The sequence below is a fragment of the Octopus sinensis genome, linkage group LG14, assembly GCF_006345805.1.
Source record: "Octopus sinensis linkage group LG14, ASM634580v1, whole genome shotgun sequence".
NCBI lineage: Eukaryota > Metazoa > Mollusca > Cephalopoda > Octopoda > Octopodidae > Octopus > Octopus sinensis.
In genome coordinates, this window is record NC_043010.1 from 40952872 (window position 1) to 40977871 (window position 25000).

The following is a 25000-nucleotide window of genomic DNA, read 5'->3' on the forward strand; positions in this document are numbered from 1 at the left end:
TTGTGTGTGTGTGTAGAGAGAGAGAGAGAGAAGGCATAGGTTTCGGTAGCATTCTGCTGTGAATCGCATCATACAAAAGTAATTATGAGGGATAAATTACATAAGGCTTGTATAAAATATGCCTGATTGCAATAGTTTGGAACACTTTCTTCGGGCCTGATCAAACTCTGGGTTCTGTATGGCCAAAGTGCTAAACATTTCGCTTCGTAACCTCAGCAGCTCCAGCTCTTCCTAGTTCAGTTTTTCTTTTACAAATAATCCGCCCCACCACCACCACCGCCATTTCAATTTGTTGCGCCATACATATATATCTACATTGGATAGGAAAGTTGGAAGAATTTGCCGTCGTTGTTATTGACGACTAAAAAGATATCGAGCTGGTGCAATCGTTAGCGATTCGTACAAAACGCTTAGCGGTATTTCTTTCAGCGGCTCTTTACGTTCTCGGTTCAAATTCCTTCGAGGTCTATTTTACTTTCAATCGTTTTGAGGTCGACGAAATAAGTACCAGCCGAATATAGGACTTGATGTAATCAGCTTACCCTTTCCCTTAAAACTGCTGGCTTTGGGCCAAAATTTGAAGTTTTTATTGACGACCAAAGTCCGGCTTCTTTATTGCAGAATAAACTAGTTATACATTTTTGGGTTTTATTAGTTTCCGAAATCATTGTCTTCCTCTTAAAATTCTCTATTCATATCCAAGGTCTCTCAACATTGATTTAACGCACTATAGCGACATTTGTATATAAGTTACAACCTGTCTAAAAGACACACGATGTGTTCTTAAACCAGTCACTTCATTCCACGTTGATCCAATCTACTCAGTCATAATAAGTATACCGAAATGTCCGTCTGGCTGTGGTATCCTCGATGCTCTGTTGGGTGATGAACGAGAGGGAGTTAATGCCTGTATCTGAGTATATGGGCACCTAAAGTAATTAGTGAAAGTCTGATACATGCTAACATATATTTGCTTGCAGAAGGCATCTGCAGTATTTAGTGGGAGAGATATGCATATATGAATGTCTACATGTATGTATGTTTGTACATTATATGTGTGTGTGTTATCGTCATTGTTTTCGTCATTGCCCGGTACGTTCGATAGATATTCCCGGTGACATTTTGCCACTGGCGCCACTAAAAATGAGTAATATCAACAATAAAAGGCACGAAATTGTAAGTATTTTTTTGAACGTTGACTGATGAATGAATTAGCTACGAATTTTCTGTTTGTTATGTTTTTGTTAAAGTATCCGTTTGCTGTGTTTTGGTTAAATCTTTGAAATATTATTTATGTAACGCTATGCACTCCTTATTTTAACACACACATATATATATATATATATGTGTGTTTGTGTGCATATACACGTACATGGAAATTCGTGCACACATACAAATACATACATGTGTATATACATATCTATGGAAATGCATGCAAATCTGAATATATATATATATGTCCACGTGAGTGTGTTCTTGCAAGCCAAAAATTGTATGTCAACCGGAAGAACAGACCGAGAAGTGTCGTTGCATAGCAGTACTGTATAACATTATATGATCACACAATGATAAATGCTTGCGAAAATGCACAGTTGTAGAAGAGATGCAAGTAGTTCTAATTGTCTGCCAGATTTCGCTTACTTTGTTGTCTTTACTGTGTCTGTTGTTGTTGTTATATTCGTGGCAGTAATGGCCTCGTTCTTCATAGTATATTTACTTCAGGTTATTCTTCTCTAGACAAAAATACATAGAGAAACAATATATTCCGAAGACGAACAGATTTTGTTCGTCGTACGTTTTTTTCTTTTATAATTCATAATGTTATATACTTATTGGTGTTGTTGCTTGGATGTTTATTTCTTTACTGTTGTTGTTTTGTTTGTTTCTTTGTGGTTTTTGTCTTTTCTTTTGTTATTTATGTGTTAAAATTCTATGCGTGACGTGGAAGAGGTTGGAACAATTTGCTTATTATCGAAAAGACAATTAAGTTTTTTTTTTCTTTTTCTTTTTTTCTTTCTATTTCATTTCTTTTGATGCGACCTTTGGAAACATGGAACTTTTGCGATAAGATAAGAAAGATAAAGACTGCAGCAGCAGCAGCAACAGCAGCAGTAGCAGTGGCAGATAAAACGAAGCATTTATTGGCTTCGCAAAGCTACTAGGAAAAGAGTTTTGAAAAATAAAGAAAAAAGTAAACGAAGAAAAAAAAACAAAAAAGGTAAACGTAGCTATTTATTCTTTGATGTTAGCATAAATTATATACTTGTGTGTGTGTATGTGTGTGGATATTCATTCACTGAAACTCACAGACGTGTGTGTATGTGCGCCTGCCTTTGTCTCTTGCAATAATTGACAGTTCAATAAAGCGCCATTGTACATATCTTATCATGTGAAAATGTGTTAAGGTTGAAGAAAGTGCATCAGCTGTAAACACTAAAATATTGCGCCAAAAACATTGGCAGTGGAATGCCAGAAACAGAAAGACGTAAGACTAAATTGCCTGGTAGTATTTTGTAGAAACAGCTTTATGTTCCGAGTTCAAAACCCTTTGGGGATTAGTAACAAACACGATTCAGTTGATAAATAATGCGCTTCTAAAGAAATTATCGTGGCTTTTTGCCAATCTAAAAACGAATCATTGGTTGTTACAAAGATCACTGATAGAAAACATAACATGGGTGTTTTGCCTACCACAGGATCCAAAGTTTGGTGTTTTGTTTGCGTGGAAGATTAAAGGCTGCATAAAACCAACTATTTGACTTGTTCTTTTTTTTATCAATCTTGCGAATGATGAAACGAAAACCAGCTTTAGCATGGGTCATTTTTTTTTCGTAGAGGAAGAAAGGTATTACCTTTCTTTTTTCTTTCAGAGCCTCCGAGATTGATGATAGAAAGGAAGTTACGCTCAGTGCAAAACCTGGCTCGAATGCCTACCACACACTGGGCTCCACTAATGACACTATGGGACTAGGTGAGGATGTTAAAGTGGTTGGCAGACTAAATCTTTTATCCATGAGCATGAACAACCTCTTGGAAGGCATTTTATACTGTATCTACAAAATCTCACTCACAAAGTTTCGGTTGGACCGCGGCTATGTTAGACAGCACTTGGCCAGAATGCATCGCAATGTGATGGTAGCTGAAACTATGTAGATGCGAATGACGCGTGCTGTTAATCACAGGACCCTGTCTGAACCGAACAAGACAAGATTGAATTATGTACTTCGTTTAGTTTTGTATTCTACCATTGACTACCAACTCCCCATTCCTTTACAACCGATTGGAAGGAAGAATTATTTTTTCAAACGGAAAATATTAAAGATTTTCTTATGAATTTCTTGTGCGGCGGTCGAAGGAGATTTAATCAGAAAACATGTTTCTTTAATTTTGACCTGAAGTTATGTTTTGAACTTAATTCTACTTTGATCCGAGATTATACTTTCATATTAAATCATATTTTGATCCAACTGTGTTTTTTTGTTTTAACGTCTCACTTTGATTTAAGACCATTTGCGGATCTGAAATTGGTTTTGATCCGAAACGAGTTTAATCTAAAATAATTTATTGCTCTAAAAATATTATTCATTTGGAACTATGTTTTGATTGGAAACTGCGATTTGACCTGAACCCGTGTTTTCAAATGAAGTCACGTTTGATCTGAAACCGTGATTCGAGTAGCAACCATGTGCTGAAACCCATATATTATTGTATTTTGATAAGGGAACTAATGGTCGTTTATTTAAACATTTGCTTCATTAATTGTAACTCGTCTATTTGTTTTGCATAATTAATATTCATTTGCGTGTTAACTCATTCGGAAAATGAAATGAATGCGGATGGCTTGTGCTCTTGTAGCTACATAGAATTAAGATGAACTGTGTATGTTGCCAAGCCTCTAGTATCAGTGACTCTTGGGACTATACCATTCAGCTGTCATGATCAGAGAGCTCGTCACTTCAATATGCTTGATTTATGAATCAATGATTCAGTGAATAGTCAATAATATTAAAGCGTTGTGACGTTCGTCTAACACTTTCTCCCTGAGGTCCCTCCAACCCCACTACCATCAGTTCCTTATTTATAATATTCATTTCCGAAAGACTTAGCTACTGTCTCGTTTGTATTTTTTTGGTTGTTTTCTGTGAATATTCACTTTAGTATCCGAAGTTATTTGGTGTGAGTATGGTTTGTTGTAAGTGTCCGTCGAGAAAGTACTCAAATTATGAAGCAGAGTATACGTCGAAAAGTTTTGATGCTCAATAACTAATTAAAAAAATTATATCTAATAACCGTTGACTAATTAAAGGAAATATATGTAAACTGGCAGAAATATATGTAAACGGGCATTTCGTCCGTCTTTACGTTCTGATTTCAAATTAACCTGGGGTCGATTTTGCCTCTCATCCTTACGGAGTCGATAAAATAAGTACCAGTTATGCACTGGGGGTCGATGTAATCGACTTACCCCTTCCCCCTTGTGCCAAAGCCTGAATCCAATATATTTAATAATACGTAATATCAATTGACTAATAAAATGTAATATGGAGGTGTGTGGCTTAGTGGTTAGGGTGTCAGCATCAAGATCGTAAGATTGTGGTTTCGATTCCTGGACCGGGCGACGCGTTGTGTTCTTGAGCAAAACACTTCATTTCACGTTGCTCCAGTCCACTCAGCTGGCAAAAATGAGTAACGCTGCGATGGACTGGCGTCCCGTCCAGCTGGGGAATACATACGCCATAGAAACCGGAAAACCGGGCCCATGAACCTGGATAGGCTTTAAAAGGGCGCATTTATTAATTAAATGTAATATGATACAAAACGTTATAAAAGCCAACATAAAGGGAATGATACGTAATAATACTTATTAGCTTAGGAACACTGTTGGTAACGACGATGAGGGTCTCAGCTGATACGATCAACGGAACAGCTTTCTCGTGAAATTAACGGGAAAATGTTTGAGCACACCCCAGACACGTGTACCTTAACGTAGTTTTCAGGGAGATACAGCGTGACACAGTGTGTGACAAAGCTGGCCCTTTGAAATACAGATACTACTCATTTTTGCCAGCTGAGTGAACTGGAGCAACGTCAACTAAAGTGTCTTGCTCAAGGACACAACGCGTAGCAGGGAATTGAACACACAACCTTACGATCATGAGCCGAATGCCCCTAACCACTTAGCCACGCGCCTTCAACTTATTAACTAATAAAAAAAGAATAATATAAATGCCTAAATTAATAAAAGAGAATAATACGTAACAATACGCTTGTTTAATTGCTAAAAACGATTTGACTAATACACAAATTAATTTGAAGAAAGATTCCAATCAACTTTTATATATTTCATTACGTTTCCTTTGTAAAGTTGAATATCAACAACATGGAACTTGAGGAAAGTTTAAAGAAAAAATGATTTCTTTTCTGATTGCATTATATTTCATTAAAACTCAATAAGTGGATAAGCGCAAAAGAAATACACCTAAAGTAGTAGTTTTCTTAAGTATCAAGATCATATTTTGACATTATGGATTCCTTTACTGGTTCCTAAAAGCTCTGTACTTTTTAGGGAGAGAAAATGGTAAAAGAGACATAAAAACTGATCGATTTCTATAAATAAATGCAGTAGGATTCTTGACTTTGCGTGTCAGAGTTCTTTTTCCTCAATATTCAAAGTCACAACTAGATCTGGTTTAAAATAGGAAACTAAAACAAAAACATTCATCGTGTTGGATTTTGGAATATTCCCTAGACATACACACACACACACACACGCACATCCTTAATCTCTAATCTCTAGTAACTTAGGTCAGCTTTGGCATTGATTATTCCAGAGGCGATACAAAAGCAGAAATCAAGTATTCAGATCAATTGACTCAACATTTCTTTTAACATAATGTTACGTCAATGTTGAAAAAGCATTACACGCTCTGTTATTGATGGCAGTGATGGAGATTATAGAAACGGTAAAATACCACACCTCACAGTTTGCAGGAATTACACACATCCTAAGTTCAAATTCTAGCGTTCATTTAGTCTTCCTTCCACCATTTCGGGGAGGATAAAAATATTAGGTTGGTGCATCATTATTGCGACTTTTTGTCAACATATTTTATTCAACAGAAAAAATAACAATATTTAGCAACAACATCTTTAAATGACGGCCTGACCGTCTGCCAAGCAAATGGGAAGCAGTAATTGAAGTAGATGGTGAATATGCTCCGGAATAAACATTTAAGGATGTTTTTGTTACATATTGTTATTGATTTTTGCTGAATAAAATTTGTTGAAAGAAAGCCGCAATAATTATGCACCAGCCCAATAATTGCCAGTGAAGCATCGGAGTCACTTAAATCAACTCTGCTTTTTCGCAACAAATTGCTGGGTTTTTGCCTAACATAAAATACATTAATATCAACTTTGTCATCATTATTCATCATTCCCATCGATATATATTTTCACCGTCGCCGCCCTATTTATTGTTAGACTTTAGTCACCGTCTTTCCTGGTTCGCTTTGCTTTGCTTCCGTTTGCCTCTGCTTCCGGTAGTAGCCCTTTCTGGTCGCCATGTTGTTGCTACCATTACTTTCGCTGTCCTTTTCGAATATCAGCTCAACAACACGTGACGTTGTTGTTGGCAACGGCGATGATGGTAACAACTTGGTGTCGAGAAGTGGGTAATGTAGCATTGATGCACGAAAGCAAACTAAAACCTTAAACGTGTGAAGCAAGGAGGTGGAAGAACTAGCCAACGAGTGAATATATAGTAAATAATGGATGATGAATGTACCAGGCAGTGAAGGCCGCGATGACGGACATTAATGGGTGATGGATGCGAGTTGAGCAGCATCTTTTGAAACTCAACTACCACATAGTCTCTGGGCTCACATCCACATCAAAATTGGAGAAGGAAAAGAAAGGGTTCAACGTTCACAGTCTGTCCATTACCATCTCACGCTATCATCATGATTCGTTGAGAGAAAAAGATCGATATAGGAAGAAAGACGACTTTAGCAATGGCTACCATTATACAACAGCAACGGAGACAAACCAAAATACGGATATGTTGAGCATGGTAGTCGCAGTTAGAAAGAAGAGCGATAAAATAAGTCACAGCAAGTGATGGTTAATGTTAATGCCATAACCTTCATCATCATCGCTTTCATCGTTAGCATCACCACAGTTATTATCAACAACAACATTCCTACACGCCAATGTTTTAACCGCTAAGTGGTCCCTTGACCTGCTTGAGATAGCAGCTGCCAGATCTCTCAGATCATTCACCAACATCTCAAAGAAAGACACATTGGCCTAAGCAATACTACATTCACCAAAAAACGTCCCAGCTGGAATGATTTTGATCACTGGTCAACCCGTCCGCCTAAGGCCTGAGACTAAACAACAACAGCATCGTTGCTATTATCATCTCACCGTCGCTATAGACATTGTTGTCACCAACATTATGATCACCAAAGCAATGAAATACAGCGATGCTTAGCGGAAAGAAACTGAAACGCTGATGTTTCTGTCTCTCAAGTCAGTTGCCATCTTGTTCATTCGGAACTGCTGGAAAGCAGAGGAAGACTTTTGTTGCATGCATAGATTCCGCTTCTCTCCGGTGATTTCTGATGAACTAAATTCTCTTGGCTAACTGATGTAACATCATTATTGACCAACTTTATGCTCTGAATTCAATTCCTTCCGAGATCAACTATAGTGCAAAATCTCCCTTTACTAGCTAGAGACCCAAAAATGAACAACATCCTGAAAACGCATAAACTCATCAAATGCAAAAAGCAACACATCGCTAAAGAGACTTCTAACAAATGCGAAGCTTTACATAACAACCACAAAACCAACGGTTAAAAAATGTGAACGTCCAAAATATGGAACATGATGCAAACCAACTTGAAGGCTCAGATTTCCTTTTCAAACACGGAGAAAGGTTCGCAATTAAAACCAATTTCACTTGTGTCTCTGAGAACCTAATTTATGTAATAACCTGCTCGGGTTGTGGACATCATTCTATAGGACAGACGAGTATGACATTGAGACGGGGAACGACTCTACATTGAATCATTCACTCATAAATTTCACACACAACATGGATCAAAAAATTTCTTCTTAAGAAAATACGTATTTAAATAAATTTTAATGTCATGAATAGCGAAAGCGAAACCGGTCGACAAATATAATACAAGATATACTAAAAGTTATATTAAAACTATGTAAAGTGTGTGAATTTTCCTTCTTTAATTTCTTATATGTATTACAACTCACCACGTTGGGATAATCGAAATTCCTCCTTGTCTATATATAGTTGAACTTTACAGAAAAACAAAAGACGAAGACAGGTGTATTAGTTTGACGCTCGAGAAAGTGAAAAAGTTTCTTCCGTTTCGAGCATACGCTCTTCAACAGAAAGGAATCAGAGAAAATAAACTGAGAGAATAAAATAACTTGTGGATTTAGTAGTCAAGCATGGTGACTGGTTAGAAAAAAGAGGCTTGACAAGAGAAGTTGAAAGGGGAGATAATAAACTATTAGTGATCTCAAAACGAAGGTGCGCATGCGATTGTGTATATGTGAAAATGTGTAAGTGCGTGTGTATGGATAGGAGCTAGTGACTGACGCGTGTGTAAGCGTGTGCGTGGGTAAGTGTGTGTGTCTGCAACGTGTGGGTGTGTGGATGATGGTGTGGGTGTGTGGATGATGGTGTGGGGTGTGGGTGCTGCAACGTGTGGGTGTGTGGATGATGTGATGTGAGTGAGCGGATGAGGGTGTGGGGATGTGGGGTGAGGTTAGGGTTTGGGGTGGGGTGGGGTGGTACCAATGAAGAGTGGAAGTAGGTGTCAGATGGAGAGAGGAGAGTTGAGTCTATGTGGCGCAAAAGAGCAATGAGAGATGATTAATTCCTGTTCACGGCGAAGGCAGAAGTCGGAATGGCCCCTGTGCAAAGACAATCCGATCATAGAGAGGTGTTGTAATAAATGACCGGTAGAGCAGAAATGGCGCGAGACAGGGGTGTTATTACCGAGTCTGATGTCTCGGAAGTACACACACACATATACATACATACATACATACATACATACATACATACACACACACACACACACACACACACACACACACACACACACACACACACACACACACGCGCATTTGACAGGCTTGTTTCAGTTTCCGTCTACCAAATCTACACACAAGGCTTTCATAGGACCGAGTTTATACAAGTCACTTGTCCGGGGTGTCACTCAGTGGAACTGAACCTGAAACCATGTGGTTGGGAAACAAACTTATTACCACATAGCCACACCTTAGTTCAGCTGATGGACTCCAATATAGTTTATGTCCACCAGATTTCACACAAAATGCTTTAGTCTCTCCGAGGCTGGGATAGAGAAGACCTGCCCAAGAAGACGTACGTCGCGAGATTGAACTCAGTAACCACATAGTTGCAACGCGAGCTTCTTAACCACACAGCCATACTTGTGCCCATTGTAAAAGTGCTGTTGTTATTGTTGTTGTTTTTTATTGTGGTGGTGGTGGTGGAGGGGTTACTATTGAAGTGGCTCTGTTAAAATGAACCTTACTGCCTGGAGTGAGTCGATTGACTTTTAACAGTGGAACCTTAAGATTCAACACAGAGAACAAATCTATTGAAGATGATGATGATGATGATAATTCTGCTGTCTTTGTTGGTTTAGTTGTTGCTATTGATGTCGAGGTTTTAATTGTTTCTTTTGCTGTTGTTGTTGTTGTTCATTCGCTACTATGTAATTAACTTTCATGCTGCCTAATTAAATCATCCATCTTACGAAACCTACAGACTTCAAGGAATCTCATTTACGTCTAATTCACTCCCAGCATTGCACAAACAATAACAACAGCTCAGTTTTGAAAGAGTTCCCACCACACACACAAAACTGCGCTGTGGTTTCGGGTCGTGTCTCTGCTCAGTTACAACATAAATATATAAACCTTTAATTATAATTGTATTTACCTTTGTGACTATATTTTCCTCTATCGTCTTACAAACGTCTTTCTTGATTAACAACCTACAGATTTTTAAAGATGTAATCCTTCACAAATCAATCACAACTTTGTAAATTTTATATATATATATATATATCAAAATAAGCAACAAGTATACCTAAGATATACTTGTTACTTATTTTGATTATAATCACCCCATGGATTTATATGGATAATACCATACAACATTCTGGTGCCTCTGACTTAAGTACCATATTCATCTGAATTCTAAATATATATATATATCGAGAGAGAGAGAGAGAGAGAGAGAGAGAGAGAGAGAGAGAGAGAGAGAGAGAATGCGACCTCATGGAAATAGCAACAAAATTTTCTTCAAATCATACATTTACTGAATTTGGCGGGGTGGGGTTTAAGGTGAAAATTAGGAATGTGAAATTGGATATTGTAATTGTAGATATATTAATCAATTCTGATAAAAAGACGTGATGTAATGGCTACAATTCCTTCGATCATAAGAATTGGTAACAAGAAGGAATCAGTGAATAATTCTCCAACAATGTTTTTCGCAATGGAAATTTTAATTCTTGAACGATTTCAGAATTAGAGTCTGTATTTCAATTAATTAAACTCCGAATACTTATTCAGCTTTAGATAATATTATGGGCTTCTACAATCGATTGAGCACTGGACGAGAATGCCTTGTGGTATTTACTCAAGTCCCTTTATGTTCTGACTTTAAATTCTACTTGACATTGTTTTCCCTTTTTCCGATGTGGTTAGATCGATTCTCGCCTTCAACAAAATGTGCAGCCTTATGACTGCCCGTCAGGATACCTAAATTTCTCTCTGGGTAGATTTTCAATCAGTTTTTCGTCTACAACTTGAAGAGGGTGGAGTGAAGATGGTGAAAGTAACTTTGCTGACATATGAAGAGCATGGTTCGGTTGAAGGAGGCTACGCTAAATATGCAGCTGTGAGCTAGGAACAACAGGAGAATGAAAGGCAGAGGGAGACTGTCATACAGATTAACAGAAGGCGAGAGAAAGAATATTTGTGTGTATGCGTATGAGTATGCTTGTACATACGTTTGTATAGGCGTAGGCGTGGCTGTGTGGTAAGAAGTTTGCTTCCACCACATGGTTCCGGGTTCAGTCCCACTGCGTGGCACCTTAGGCATGTGTCTTCTACTATAGCCTCGGTTCGACCAACGCCTTTTGAGCAGATATGATAGACAGAAACTGAAAGAAGCCCGTTGTATGTATATATATATATATATATATATATATATATATATATATATATAAGCGCAGGAGTGGCTGTGTGGTAAGGAGCTTGCTAACCAACCACATGGTTCCGGGTTCAGTCCCACTGCATGGCACCTTGGGCAAGTCTCTTCTGCTATAGTCTCGAGCCGACCAAAGCCTTGTGAGTGAGTTTGGTAGACGGAAACTGAAAGAAGCCCGTCGTATATATATATATATATATAATATATATATATATATATATATATATAATATATATATATATATGCGTGGGTGTGTTTGTGTGTCTGTGTTTGTCCCCCTAGCATTGCTTGACAACCGATGCTGGTGTGTTTATGTCCCCGTTGCTTAGCGGTTCGGCAAATGAGACCGATAGAATAAGTACTGGGCTTTCAAAAACTAAGTCCTGGGGTCGACTTGCTCGACTAAAGGCGGTGCTCCAACATGGCCACAGTCAAATGACTGAAACAAGTAAAAGAGTAAACCAAGGAAATTAATGCCTGCCTGTATCAAAACATAAGTCTAAAGAATTACGATCTTGAATAAATTGGTTTGTTAGGAAGAGGAAATCTTTAACCATCTGGTAGGATATTAAATGACAGCAGTTAAAAGTGCGAAGTCAAGTTACCAGATATCACCGCTTGTTTCGTATAATAATTATCTAAATATTTATGAAGAACGACAGTAATATAGACTCCAACCAGGTGTAAAATAAATAGTGACAACTCAACAGATCAGTTAAGTCGCAATTTTCGCGCCCAAATTTTTATCTCTTCTTCATCGTGTGGTAAGTAGCTTGCAAACCAACCACATGGTTCCGTGTTCAGTCCCACTGCGTGGCACCTTGGGCAAGTGTCTTCTGCTATAGCCGCGGGCCGACCAATGCCTTGTGAGTGGATTTGGTAGGCGGAAACTGAAAGAAGCCCGTCGTATATATCTATGTATATGTATATATATGTGCGTGCGTTTATGTTTGTGTGTCTGTGTTTGTCCCCCTAGCATTGCTTGACAACCGATGCTGGTGTGTTTACGTCCCCGTTACTTAGCGGTTCGGCAAAAAGAGACCGATAGAATAAGTACTGAGCTTACAAAAGAATAAGTCCCGGGGTCGAGTTGCTCGATTAAAGGCGGTGCTCCAGCATGGCCGCAGTCAAATGACTGAAACAAGTAAAAGAGTAAAAAGAGTAACTCTTGTGATGGACATGAATGTGTGTGTGTGTGTGCGTGCGTGTGTGTTTAGGTGGAGGGGTAGAAAGAAAGAGAGAAAGGACGCATGGCTTAGTGGTTAAGGAGTTGCACTCACGACTGCAAGATCGTGGTTTTAAATTGTGCGTTGTGTTTTTGAGTAAAACGCTACATTCCACGTTACCCTGCGCTCATATGGACACCTGCCGCGTGGTACACTGTGCTCCTGTTCAACCAACGTCGATTTGATGTCGGGAACGAACGAACGTACAGCACAGACATTTGATCATTATAAACAGATCATTTGTGCTGGTCGTTCGACAACAGCTGAACGCTCATACGCCGGCTTCGACGGGAGAGTCCTTTATATATATATATATATATATATATATATATATATTAATTTATTATATAGAAGGAGCTTCTACAGGACTAGAACTGTTTCATTCAAGAGAAATCTTCGGTTAACCCCGAATCAACCCGGGACCTACATATATATATATATATATATATATATATATATATATATAATGGGTCTGAAGAAAGTAGGATTAATTTTCTTAAGTCGTTCTATATATATATATATAGGGAGCATTTACAAAAGACGAAGACAAGTGGTGTAGACAATATATATACATATATGCGTAGGAGTGGCTGTGTGGTAAGCAGCTGGCTTACTAATCACATGGTTCCGGGTTCAGTCCCACTGTGTGGCCGACCAATGCCTTGTGAGTGGATTTGGTAGACGGAAACTGAAAGACGCCTGTCCTATATATGTATGTATATATACTCTTTATTTTTTATTAAACTTTTAATACTTTTGATATTTAAAAAAAAAATTAATAAATAAATAAATAAAATAATATATAAATATAAAAATATACATACATACATATATATATATTTGTATATATATATAAAATTTATAAGTTTAAATTATTTAAATAATTTTTTATTTTTAACTGTTATATTTTTAAATTAATTTTATGTATTGGCTTATGTTTTTCACTGTTTCATTTGCCTAATAGTGGTTTTATCTCTAATTTAATATAATATATATATATATATTATATATATATATGTCTATGTATGTATGTATGTATGTATGTATGTATGTATGTGTATGCATGCATATATATGTGTGTGTGTGTGTGTGTGTTTGCGTGTCTGTTTATCCCCACCAACATCGCTTGACAACCGATGCTGGTGTGTACGTACCCGTAACTTAACGGTTCGGCAAAAGAGCCCGATAGAATAAGTACTAGGCTTACAAAGAATAAGTCCTGGGGTCGATTTGCTCGACTAAAGGCGGTGCTCCAGCAAGGTCATAATCAAATGACTGAAACAAGTAAAAGAGTATAAAGAGTATAGTTCAAATTTATAGAAAAACAAAGACAGGTGTAGGGACAACAAGCAGGTGTAAATAGTTTGACACTCGGACGAAGAGAGAGAAGTGAAAGACAACACTAATGTTGTAACCTGTATTTATGTCTCACACGATGTACCTGTGTGTATGCATATATACACACACACACACCACTCGGTAGTTGTTTTATCAATATTTTGGGTTAAAAGTCAATATTGGTCGCAATTTTCACACAGACGCAATACACGTTGAAACAGCAAAACACTGGATTGTTTCAATTTGTTTGTAAGAACATCAAAAGGAAATTTTGTTTGCAATATGACCAGGATCAGTCGTTTCGTCGTCACCTAGTTCTGACGATCAATATTTATCGAAAACACAGTGACTTTTGTTTCTTTTTCAGCATCAAATTGTTTCGAGGAAAACTTTGTCCATTTTCCTATTTTCAAGTGACGCCTACTCATTAATCGATGGCACTCATGATCTTCTTCCCACAGGTGGACTACTCCATTGAGAAAGTTATCGCATGGTTTTCTGGATTTAATTTTCCACCTATCAAACTTTTCTCTGTTAACTGCGGCCACTTAATTCCAGTAAGAAAATTACGTTTGATGTCTGTTTTGTTTTTCTTATTTCTTTTCTCAAATTTCTTTCCGCTTGCCATCACTATTCCTGACTTATGTTTTTCAGTTAGTTGTAGTCGCTTTGCAAATTGCATAGCTTTAAGAATGACCATGAAGATGTACACGTCCGAATCAAAAAGTAGTCGTAAGCAAAAGACATCATAATTTGATTAATGAATATTTTCAATGACAAATAGCTTTTATAATGGATGTCTCTCGTTGATAAAGTTTAGAAACATGGCAAATTTAGTGCTGCTGAAGACATATAAAACCAATTGCTTAAAAGGACATTAAGTTAAATGGAACCACTTCAATTCACCCTAACTACGACTGGTTCTTTATAACCTTGCCTAAATGTCTCCAAAGTACACGCACCCTTACAAGGGCGTGTGCTATCCACTGCTAATCTCTTTTAATGCCTCTGCACTTCTATCCTTTACATATAGACAGGTTGCTCTTCTTTCTGTTATCACACATCCTAAGCACCAAGTATTATCAACCAACATGATATTTATGATGTTTGCGTTCGAACAGGATTCATCTGACATTTCAACACTTGTTTCATCCAAGTACATCATCAATATGAAATCATTTCCACCATCACTAAAATATTAATCGCATAGAATTGCAGTTACAAAACTAACACAAATAAGTTTTTCATATGAGGTCACTAGTATTTCTATGTCCCATGAAACTGTACATTGTACACACACAGATATAGATAAATATGCATGTATGTAGGACATACGGGTTCAGTCCCACAGCGCGGTACCTTGCGCAATTGCCTACTAATCTTATCTCGGGTCGGCCGATATCTTGTAAGTGAATTTGGCAGACGGAAACTGTGTGTGTACGTCCCTCTAACTTAAAATTTGGGTAAAAGGGTTGCCATAGAATACGAGGCTTTAAAATAACCACTGGGGAGGGGATTTGATCGAGTAAACTCTTCAGAGCGGTACCTTGGCATGACTGCAACAATTCTACAATGATAAAATACACACACACATACATATCGGAAAGGACTAACGAAAAAGATAAATGTAATGACCAGAGAGACTGAAATTACTTTATGTTTTAAAAGGAAAGCGAGATCCTGCTATACTCTGACATTTAGAAAATAAAAGATCAAAGCTGGGAAGTCAGTGACAAGGAGAATATCAGAGTAAACAGGGTCAATGTTAAGCTGACACTGAAACTCTAATGGAGTCAATTCTCTAAATTAGGACAAGTACTGGACATAATAATATCAGTAATAACAGCAGTTATGGCAGCAGTAACAGTGTTACCAGCACCAGAGGATTTGGCAGCCACAACAACACTTGAAAATATACGTTAAAAATATATTAGTCAAATCTTCCTCAATATCCTATCGTCTTTCCTGAATAGCTCACCGTTCGAAGAAAATTGTGTATGTGCCTGTCTAGTATTCAAGGATGCTCATTATTTACATTCGATGGATATTTGTCCTCATCTTGTTGTTAACACGACGTTTCGGCTGATATACCCTCCAGCCTTCATCAGGTGGCTTGGGGAAATTTCGAACCTGGGTTCTCATTCCTAAGGTATTTTTCGATATTATTATTATTATTCAGGTCACTGCCTGGAATCGAACTCGAAATCTTGGATTTAGTAGCCCACGCTCTTAAACACTACGCCATATGCTCCTGAACCAGTTAAGTATCCCAACAGTGAGGGATCGATGCTAGAGGTGTCGAAACAATTGTAATGATTAATAAAAACTCTCGTATCTTCCATCTCCCGCCTCTCATTAACAAGATACACAACGAACACTGTGAAAGTGACCGTGTTTTACCAGTAAGCTACCATGTGTAAACCATTCGTTTTATTATCTAATATATATATATATATAACATAGATGAATTAAGAAATGGAGTTAACCGCAGGTGTTATTCAAATCTTTATACTTCCGACATATGTTTCGAAGAAAACATTGGTATTATTCCTGACCAATGTTTTCTTCGAAACCTATGTCGGAAATATAAATATTTGAATAACACCTTCGTTTAACTACATTTTATAATTTATCTATATTATTCAAAACTATTTCACTAAACCCTGGAACTTCTATCTTCATAGGTAGGCTATAACATCCTTGGCACCTACACGATTTTTTGTTACCCTAGTAACTATTTACTTTTTCCGTGTTGCTTGTACACATTGAAAAAATACAAATACATTTATATATATATATATATATATATATAATATATATATATATATATATATATATATATATATATTGTATGTACTAGTGAACCAACGAGGAACATTCTCTGTCTTCGTTCGACCTGCTATATATTTAGCAGCCCAGCATCTTTCAAATGGCACCACATATTTGTATAATCTTTGCGAAAAAAGGAAGGACACATAGTATGATACATACCTACATACATTTTGCCAGCATAAAAGAATAGTGTGCGTACTGCTGGAACCCCTGTTGATCAGAACTGATTGGGGTTAAACAACACACGTGCGCATGCGCGTATGTATGTAAATGTATGTACGCTGTTTCTGAGTAAGTATAATCTGCCAAGCTAAAAGAAAAAATAACTGTCAGTTTATGAGTAATGAAGTTTCGTATTATCACAAATAAATATAGCCTGCTAACAAACTAAATATATAAAAACACATTGCTATTGATTCTCCTATATATAAAAAAAAATATGAAATATAGCATTACGCAATGAGACATTCGAGATGAATCTTGTATGGAGTGTGCAGTAGTCAAGTCACTTTAAATTCTCTTGACAACTATTCCAAGAAGGTGAAAGAATTGTCTAAATCCTTTACATGCTTCCGAAAGAAAGAATTGCTTCCAGTGCGAAATAAGCTAAGTGGAGTTGATATAAGATAGCTTCCGCAGTTTACCAATGAAATATATATATATATATTACATATATATATTATGGGTGGGGGGTCAATATGTATCAACTATTAGTGTGAAAAGCCTTAATGGAATAATGCTGCTACGCTTTTGTGACCGACTATAAATGGAAAATATTCATACATATTTCTCACTGGTTTAATTCATTTTTCTTTTTCCTCTTCCTATTCTTTGGTCCATACTCTTATCCTTTTCACATAATTTCACCATGGCAAATTATCTTCGGCTTTCTTCTATTCTCTTTCAATACCATATGCATTACACACACATGTGCTTGTATGTGTGTGCCTGTATGTATGTATGTATGTTCACAGGCATCTGTATGTATGTCTCTATTTGTACATACATAGGTATGTATAAGTGTATATATATATATATATATATATATATATATATATATATATATATATACACTTATACATATCTATGTATGTACAAATAGAGACATACATACAGATGCCTGTGAACAAATGTGAGAATGTGTGAATGGCCTTTTTTGATAGAGTAGTTAGTGCCTGGAATACACAGCTTAGAAATAATCGTTCTGATTCTCTGCGCTCTGAGTTCAAATCATACTGTTCATTCTTCGCTGTTCATTCTTTCGTCATCCATAAATAAAGAACCAGTCCTGTTGTACCAATCATTCTTGTGTTTTTGTTGTTCTTTCATAACGCTTCGTTGGCGACTCGCTGAAGGAGTTCACGGACAACGGCAAGGCATCAAGGAATATAAGAATACATACGCAGGCTCAAACATTATACACATACACACATTCTCAAAACCAGAAAGGAGAAAGCTAATTCGAAGGCTACAGATTCAATCCGTCACTGGAACTGTAAAAATCTGTAAAACTTTCCAGAAGTTTATCATTTAAATATACATGAGCATGTCTAGACAAGCAGCTATATGCATGAGAATACATACATTCCGTTTCGAACCACGTTATATGTCGTTCATTATGCTTGACAAAATATACAATAACTGTATAAATTTACACGCTGTGCAACTATTACACATTGCGTGTACACCATGTATAGTAGTAGCACAACGTGGTGCTTGTCTGCGGAGGTGTTAATCCGGCGTATTCAACCATCTGTAATTTTATAGAGATATTGCATATTTTGTCACACATAATAAATTGTAATTCGAAACGGAATGGAATTGCACCGACAAAACTGTAACGCATATTAAACTTCATCTTCTTTCGTACTTGCACGGGCACACTATGTAATTTATATATATGGTAATATATAAAACAAGCAAAAAATAAGTTTAATCTAGACAGCAGCTTCGACAAACGATAGCAAAGAGGAGGAGGATCTCGGTGAACAAAACATCCAGCTATGAGTGAATGGGTGGAAGACGGAAACCTAAAAGATATGGGTAATTAGATGAGAGACGAATAGTTAATTATAGTTAATAAAGGCATTAATTATGGGATGGCAGAAAATTAGAAAGAAGACAAAGCAGGTTGTATGAATTTTATATTAAAGGTACGAGGATGAAAATTAACAAACTCTAGAAGGGAAATTTTCAAAGTCTTGTTGGACGAGTTCCTATTAAATTGAATTAATAAAAAAAAACGTCGTACTTACAGACGGAAGTGGCATGCAACACGAAAACCAGCAGATACATATATGTGTTTGTGTGTATGCACACATGCATACAGAAACAAACATTCATGCACATAGCTTAAATAAAAAGCACATACACACGAAAATATACATACTGAGAGATACACAACACGCACTTATATATATAAATATAAACCTAGATGAAAAGAATACGCATCTAAACACAAATGTACACACACACACACACATATATATATATATATATATATATATATATATATATATATATATATATATTACATAATCTTTGAATGCATCAGTACAAACCAAACTCGCTGCTGGCAATAAATACCTCTGTGACGTCTGCACGGTCGAAGCTATTGCGATTTTATTTGCTAAAGAACATAAGACCGAGTGGATTACGTCTTGCAAACATCGGCTAAAAGATAAATACTTTAATATCCTTTTCACCCTTTGTACACCCGAACGACTAAAGCATGTCTTTCCAACTGCTTTCCCCCTTTTTTTATTATATATATATATCTATCTGTATCTTCTAGATATTGGCCCTTCCTTTATATTTGTACTTTATAACTCTCCTCATCTTCATTTTCATCCCCTTATTGTGTTTGTGGTTCCTTATTTATTCACGTTTTATTCACTGTCTTCCAGGTTTTACTTTTATACCTCTTCCTTATATGTTTTTCGTGTGATTTTTATTGTGGTTTATTTTTTGCTTGTGTTTTTCTATCTGGTCTACCGCCATGTTAATTTTCTGCTCTTGCATATATTTCTACATATTTCTCCTTCCTTCATTTTTTTTTTATATTTCTGGTAAAGTCAACAGGCTGTGTAGCCTGAGGTGCTGCTAGGTATATACAAAATACATAAGACTATGATTGGTACATATTTTATTATCTTATAAGCTGGGACCCAACGGAATTCTTAATAGCATTTCTTTATCACTACATCAATTGCAGTTTCACTCTTTGGATATGTGTGTTCTCTCTGAACATTCTAATTTCCTCACGATATACGAATTCATATATTTCCATATGTTGTTCACCTTCCTGCTATCCGGTTTCTATTGAGCTTCACGTTGTGTTTTTGGTTTTTTTCTTCAGAATTAAGGTTTTTCGAGAATAAAAAAAGTTAAACATACTTTCAATAAAGTCTCAAATGAAAAAAAACTATTTTCACTTAATCTTATGTTCTGATTTAATATACTTGAATTAGGTATATGCCATTTACACAAATTATATACGATTAATATTAGTTTCCAATTTTAGCTCAAGCAATTTTGAGGGAGTGGTGAGTCGATAACATCGACTAGGGTGCTCAACTGGTACTAATATTTATCGACCTCAAAAGGATGAACTTGATCTCGGTGTAACTGAATTTAGAACGTAAACGCCTCTAAGTATTTTGCCTGTTGTACTAACGGTTGTGCCAGCTCGCTGCCCTAATAAAACAAATAAATGTTTCTTTCTCGAGCCGTGCCAGGCCCATGAGGGCCGGTTTCCCAGTTTCAATGGCGTATATATTTCACACTTGGACGGGACGCCGGTCCGTCGCAGGATTACTCATTTTTGCCAGCTGAGTGGATTGGAGCAACGTTAAATGAAGTGTTTTGCTCAAGAACACGACGCTTAGCCGCCCCGTTCAGAGATCGAAATTACGATCTTACGATCATGAGTCCAACACCCTAACCACTAAGCCACGCGCCTCCATCGCGTCCCTTGTATATGTTATTAATATGGAGCGCGCATTTGTTAGACGTCAGGTTGCCATAAGTTCATATCAAACCATTTTCAAGAGAAATCCAAGAGAAATCCAAAAATACCCTAGCAATACCGGAAATACCTTTGTTAACAACAAATTCTGAGAAGGAAACATGGTTCCAGGTTCAGTCCCACTGCGTGGCACCTTGGGCAAGTGTCTTCTACAATAGCCTCGGGCCGACCAAAGCCTTGTGAGTGGATTTAGTAGACGGAAACTGAAAGAAGCCCGTTGTATATATCTATATGTGTATGTGTTTGTGTGTCTGTGTTTGTCCACCCCCACCCCCACCCCCAAATCGCTTGACAACCGATGCTGGTGTGTTTACGTCTCCGTAACTTAGCGGTTCGGTAAAAGAGACCGATAGAATAAGTACTAGGCTTACAAAGAATAAGTCCTGGGGTCGATTTGCTCGACTAAAGCCGGTGCTCCAGCATGGCCATAGTCAAATGACTGAAACAAGTAAAAGAGTAAAAGAGTTATTTTACGATCACGTCTCAAACTGGAGGCCGTGAGTTGCTCTGGTATAGTATGCAGAAATGGATGTGTGGTTAAGAAGGTTGCTTTACAAGAACATAGATTCGAGATCAGTTCCACTGTGCAGTACCTTGAACAAGTGTCTCCTTTCATGACACCGAACTGGCCAATGCTTCTTGAAAGAATTTGCGAGATGGAAATTTTGTGGCATCTTGTATATATGCGTGTGCGTTTGTCTTTCACACCACCACCACCACCACCACCACTACTGCCATGAATGTGTGTGTAAAATTTCATGCATGTATGCGATATGAAGTAGCAAATATTCTTCGTGTATTGCTCCTTAACGAAATGAGTGTCAACTTTTTCACAAGCCTTTAAGCGATAAAAGTTTGAACTACAAGGTTTCATTTGAAGTTAAGATTTATTAAATACGTGTTGTGCCCTCTGGCGGTCAGCTTTCCCAGGGAGACAATCCCTTCTTGATTAATTTACGCTGAGGTGGGTATGGAAGTTTGAAGTTGAAATGCGAAAGTAAATTGTGTACAGAATATACACAATATCACAATATTACTTTTACCTACACAATAAGACCTTAAAACTTCTAGTCTTTGGTATCCATGTATAGCACTATCTCATCCTCCTTTGGAATTGTCAAAACCGCATTACCCGAGGCCAAAATAGAAATTCGCTAAATTAAACTTCTTGAGAAGTTAGACAAGACTTATAGAGAGAAAACGTCTCCAGTTTAAGAGGCATTCATGAGGGATGCAGTTTTTCCCCCCTCATCATATATATTTCAGCAACAGAGTGAGGAGAGAGCGGTATTTCTTACAAGTTTCATTTCCATTGGAATGCTTTGTATTAATTTCACAATTCTTCAGGTTAAATGAGAGAGAGACAGAGACAGGGAGACAGAGAGATAGAGAGATAGAGAGACAGACAGATAGATATATGATGGATAGCTGTGACCGGTTTATAGGGTTACTCTATATACACGTTAATTCAATGATGTTCTACGGGTGAAAGAATTGTAGCTTGGAACTGTATACTCACTACACACACACACACACACACACACACACACACACACACACACACACACACACACACACACACACATATATATATATATATATATATATATATATATATTAGAAGAAATGAGGTAATCAGAAGATCGGATGGATTATTTATATCGGATGGTTTATTTATATATTACATTTTTTACATATATATCATATCATTTAGATCATATATATATATGACTGGAAGATATGCCGGAGTCTAACTTCTGTTTCTAGGTTGAGAGCTTATAATTACTTAAATAGGCTTTCAATGTAGCGTGGAGAATGAGCGCAACCATTTGTAGAACCAATGAACTCTTCGAGATGGTAACCAAATTGCTTATGTAATTGCACTCCATCTTAAATAAATGATAAGCCACATTCAATAACAATTTTTGATAGGGTTTTTTTTTTTAACTGAAGGCTGCATAGTGACGAACAAAATATTTTTGGTCCGTACTCTGCGCACTCACAGCTGAGTTGGGTTTTAAACAACGATAAATACGTAAAATCAAGCATAAAAAGGACATCTGCTAGAAACGCCAAGGAAATTTCCATCAAATTGCAATTAACAGCCTGCAAAATAGAAGCAAAGTCACGTTCGACGATTTAGTTCTAACTACATTGTATCTGAAAATGAAACTAGTGTTACCGACGGAATATCTTTAATCATAGTTTGGCCAGAGCCACAAATGACATGAAACTAAACAATAATCTCAACAGAAATCGTTTATCACAATACCTATTATTCTTCCGTTCCTTAGCCATTTCGGCTCAAGCTATGCTAATCTATCGCCTTCGGACTATGATGTTGTTCTGCGTGATGTGTTATATTTACCTTTCAAGGTTTGTCACCAACACTAAAGCTATATACACGCCTCTAGCGTTCACACATACAAATATCATATATATATATGGATTAATGAATTATCCTTTGTTTACAGTTAACACGGAAAATTCAATAAACAGTTACCAGGGTAGCAAAATTCACGCAAGTAACAAGGATGTAGCGACCTATTCAAAGGTAGAAACTCCGGGTTAATGTGCAATAATTTGTATAGTATAAGTAAATAAATGGAGTTGAACGCAGATGTTATTCACATTCATTTACTTTCGATATATGCTTCGAAGACAACATATATCTCAACAACAAGACATTATAACAATTTTGTTATAATGTCTTGTTGTTGAGATAGGTTCTCTTTTTTCCTGATGAGTAGAAGTAAAAGAATTTGAATAACACCTGCGTTCAACTCCATTTATTTACTTACGTTATATATATATATATATATAATATATATATATATTAGAAGAAATGAGGTAATCAGAAGATCGGATGGATTATTTATATCGGATGGTTTATTTATATATTACATTTTTTACATATATATCATATCATTTAGATCATATATATATATGACTGGAAGATATGCCGGAGTCTAACTTCTGTTTCTAGGTTGAGAGCTTATAATTACTTAAATAGGCTTTCAATGTAGCGTGGAGAATGAGCGCAACCATTTGTAGAACCAATGAACTCTTCGAGATGGTAACCAAATTGCTTATGTAATTGCACTCCATCTTAAATAAATGATAAGCCACATTCAATAACAATTTTTGATAGGGTTTTTTTTTTTAACTGAAGGCTGCATAGTGACGAACAAAATATTTTTGGTCCGTACTCTGCGCACTCACAGCTGAGTTGGGTTTTAAACAACGATAAATACGTAAAATCAAGCATAAAAAGGACATCTGCTAGAAACGCCAAGGAAATTTCCATCAAATTGCAATTAACAGCCTGCAAAATAGAAGCAAAGTCACGTTCGACGATTTAGTTCTAACTACATTGTATCTGAAAATGAAACTAGTGTTACCGACGGAATATCTTTAATCATAGTTTGGCCAGAGCCACAAATGACATGAAACTAAACAATATCTCAACAGAAATCGTTTATCACAATACCTATTATTCTTCCGTTCCTTAGCCATTTCGGCTCAAGCTATGCTAATCTATCGCCTTCGGACTATGATGTTGTTCTGCGTGATGTGTTATATTTACCTTTCAAGGTTTGTCACCAACACTAAAGCTATATACACGCCTCTAGCGTTCACACATACAAATATCATATATATATATGGATTAATGAATTATCCTTTGTTTACAGTTAACACGGAAAATTCAATAAACAGTTACCAGGGTAGCAAAATTCACGCAAGTAACAAGGATGTAGCGACCTATTCAAAGGTAGAAACTCCGGGTTAATGTGCAATAATTTGTATAGTATAAGTAAATAAATGGAGTTGAACGCAGATGTTATTCACATTCATTTACTTTCGATATATGCTTCGAAGACAACATATATCTCAACAACAAGACATTATAACAATTTTGTTATAATGTCTTGTTGTTGAGATAGGTTCTCTTTTTTCCTGATGAGTAGAAGTAAAAGAATTTGAATAACACCTGCGTTCAACTCCATTTATTTACTTACGTTATATATATATATATATATATATATATATATATATAAGATTAGTAGTGTTAGAGGTTGGAATAACCGTCTTAGAGATAAAAGTATCCATTATATTACCGGTATAATTGACTATGTTAAACCTGGACATAGATATGCAAACATATGCTCATAAATTACAGGTAATGACAAAGATAAACATGAGTTTATCAGGAATTACATTTAAAGTAAACAGAAAATAGAGAAATATTGATCAACAACAATTGACTTACATTAATTATTATATTTTAATGCAATA

General features: G+C 36.6%; 1 long non-coding RNA gene across 1 annotated transcript in view; it reads left to right on the plus strand.

Annotated features, from left to right (window-relative positions):
* LOC115218776 overlaps nt 1-25000 on the plus strand; it is a 227090-nt gene that overhangs the window by 177370 nt on the left and 24720 nt on the right. Inside the window, exon 3 of the long non-coding RNA XR_003882275.2 lies at nt 2070-2218. This is a non-coding gene — a long non-coding RNA (uncharacterized LOC115218776). The remainder of the gene's footprint in view (nt 1-2069; nt 2219-25000) is intronic.